The sequence below is a fragment of the Micropterus dolomieu genome, linkage group LG14 (assembly GCF_021292245.1).
Source record: "Micropterus dolomieu isolate WLL.071019.BEF.003 ecotype Adirondacks linkage group LG14, ASM2129224v1, whole genome shotgun sequence".
Taxonomy (NCBI): domain Eukaryota; kingdom Metazoa; phylum Chordata; class Actinopteri; order Centrarchiformes; family Centrarchidae; genus Micropterus; species Micropterus dolomieu.
The window spans coordinates 16820725-16824021 of record NC_060163.1 but is presented as its reverse complement, the minus strand read 5'-3'; the positions used below and the strand labels follow the sequence as shown (position 1 = coordinate 16824021).

Genomic DNA, 3297 nt, shown 5'->3' with positions numbered 1-3297 from the left:
AAGATAAACAAGACTGGTTTCATCCGGCCCTTGTCAAACGCCAGCTTTGTAAATTGAAATGAAAGCTGCCTTATCAAATCCTGAACTCTGCTGCCCTCTAAAGAGCAAACAAGAAAAAAGCACTGTGAGGTAGTGACTGCACCGCTGTCACTTCCTCTACTCCTTTTCTCCCTGATGGTGAAATCAAAGCACACAGACGTGGTAAAAAGTCAGCTATTCACTTTAAGCTGACAAACCTCTCTGTTTACCTTTGATGCCATGGAGTGTGGGTCCATTTGTTCCTGGTTTGTACAAGTGCACTGCAAAGGCTTGTGTGCATTATCTCTTCAAAGGCAATAGATTACTGCAGAGTTGAGGTGGTGTGTCTGCTCTTCTATATAGAAAGTGATTCATATTGAGGTTTGAAAGCTTTTAGAGAAGAAATGACCAACAGTGAATCAGTGGCGACCCACGGAGGTCCATTTTTCAGTTTCCTTTGCAGCTCTACAACAAGACAGACAACAGGGTTATTGAGTGGGCTGCTGGCTCCAGTTGGGGAATGAATGCCATAAAGGGGTGCCTGTAGGTCAAGGAGCCTGTTGTCAGATAAAGTCACAGCGCAGCTCAGGGCCGGCTGGTGAAATAAGGGCTTCCTTGGCTATTCATGCAGCCATACAGGGAGATTTATTGCACACAGTGTTGAGGCGGTGCTACAAAAACCTGGGAAGAGTGAAGTGGAAGCATGAGTCTAATGGGTATATACGCCTTCAGCCCTGTGCATTAATACTTAAAACCTCCAACATAAGTCATCTAAAATGTAATAAAGATGCATTTTGGAAAATGTGGTTGTACAAATGCTGCTTTCTTTTAAGCCACTCTGAGTGCTTTTAATTATATATCATATTATTGCCATGACCCTTGTTTTGGCGACAAGTGATTTTCTCTCTCACGATCAATCTGTCCATTTTCCATCTCTTATCCAGGTTCACAGAGGCAGCAAACTAAGCCGTTAGCCAAACCACATCCTCCATATCTGTTTCAGAAGTATATAATATTTAAATTGTAGTATATACCGTATTAGTGTATAACACCTATAATGACTAAATAACCATGTCACAACGTTAGTTTAAGCCGACCAGGTCCAAACTTTAAACAAGTTATGTTAATTTGTAGATTTGTTTTTATCCTTTTAATGCCTCAGTTTTATGCGTAACATCTATTTTCTTTTAGTTTTAGTTAACTGTGTTTATTATTTTAATTTAATAAAAATATTTTAATTGCTTCCAATACACATTCCATATGTAATCAAATGTTTTGGGTTACTTAATATATATATAATCTCTTTGCAGTATTGCAGTGATCTTTTACTGGACTAAACATATTCCCAAACTTTCCCTTTTTTCCCCCCAGCACTTACAAAATCCAGCAAATTTCCAAACAGCAGCGACTGAGTTGCTGGACTGGTGTGGTGACCCAAGAGCCTTCCAGCGCCCCTTTGAGCAAAGCCTGATGGGATGCCTAACGGTAAGTAGCTAGTCATGACCCCCCTCTGCAGCCACACACTCAAAGGTTCAAGGACAATAAAAGGACCACTAAAACAACTGCTGCATTGGCTCTTTCCATAACTCCCTCAGGGATATGAGGGAACTAATATTTAGCTGCCTGATCCCTCACTGAGGTCAATGGAAAATAAAAAGCATTTCACCCTGTAGAAACTACTGAGATTCAGTCACCTTTCAGTGACAGTGGTGAGCTGTGGTTCATGCAATCGGAACAAGAAAAGGAGTGCAATAATGTCTACAATCCACAAAGCAATCAGTGCTTATAGGGAAGTATTTCCAAGAAACCATGGCAAAATATATCATTTCAGTTTGTTGCTAGCAGTAACCATTGTTAGGAAACGTAGCTAGTTTTGCACAACAAAGATGAACAGCTAACTGTTGTAGTGACAAATGGAAGCTGTCCATTTAGCCATTTTTGGCAAAATAGTATTTGAAACATATGTCAGAGGGACAGATTGATGTTTAATCAACCAAACTATGCCTGTGCATACTATATAATACACAGCTTAGCCCATATAGCATATATTGCTAGAGCGGTTAGCTGTTTACCTTTGTGCAGCTGTTTAGCTTAAATTGGTCACGATTGACCGAAGTAAACAGCTAACTGTGCTATAGTTTGCCATATTTTGTTGAGTTTTGGGAACATACCAGGTATCTATTGACAGATAAGTGTTTTGAGAAGTTGGTTTTTGCCACGAGTCTTGGCCACTATTGGAAAGCCAATGTATGTAACTGTTTGGAATCTAAGCTAACTACAGCCATCGCCCGCCACAAAGTAGCAACTACAAACTGTTCAGATGAGCCACTTTTCTAAGCTACAGGAGGTGAATACTTGGAGTTTTTCTTAATTAGTTAGTTAATAAAAAAATACTCTTTATCATTCCGTGTCACTACAGGGTAGTTACTAAATGATAGAATTACTGTCCGTCCTATGGAAATGTTAGACCAAGACAGTCAGGTAGAACAATGGATGGACTGCAGATAGAGTCACCTGTCACCTTGGGCCATACACTGCTTTAACATGCACATATCCATACTGCCTCCAGCAGTAGATAAGAGATACGTATAGCTCCTGTTGGGTGCAATTTGTAACCCCGTTGAGCAAGCGTGGCTACAGCAAGCGAAGGAGCCCGAGAGATTTGTACTTGAGCACCACAGTGAAACCGCTGTGACACATCCTCCTATTCAAGGGATTTGTTTGTGTTACTGCTTTAATGTGCAGCAGCAGGTGCCTTTTCCTCCATTTCGCCAATTCAATTTGTTTCCTGCCGTGAAAATCTCAAGGCTTTTCCTTTTAGTTTATGGGTTGTATAGACCTTAGTGTGAGCCACTCTGGGAGGGAACACAGAGAATCTGATGTGATTGTGAAATTACCCGGTCTCAGACTGTAATGGTAAACACTTTACCCTGTTGCCTGCATGTTTGTATCTCACTGCTGTCTCAACATTGGCATTTGGTGATGTCAGACAGGTGGCTACACTGCAAAAAAAATCATCTTCTACAAACAGCTCATCAAGAGACATTTGCCAACAGCAAATGGAGGAAGCATTTATTTCTTGAAATTAGACAAAGATCTGGCAACTACAAAACATATCTGACCTTAAAAACTAAAAACTTTGGGGTACTTAAAGCAAGATTATTTGTCTTTTAAATTATCTTAATGTAGGGGTTTTCTTTACACCTGGAGTTTTACCAGGAGGTCGAATTGCCCTTTTGCTATGTAGAATGCACACTGCAAGCGACAAAATTTAGATTT

General features: G+C 40.3%; 1 protein-coding gene across 1 annotated transcript in view; it reads left to right on the top strand.

Annotated features, from left to right (window-relative positions):
- LOC123983202 (zinc finger MIZ domain-containing protein 1-like) overlaps positions 1 to 3297 on the top strand; it is a 118151-nt gene that overhangs the window by 80429 nt on the left and 34425 nt on the right. The window lies entirely within an intron of this gene.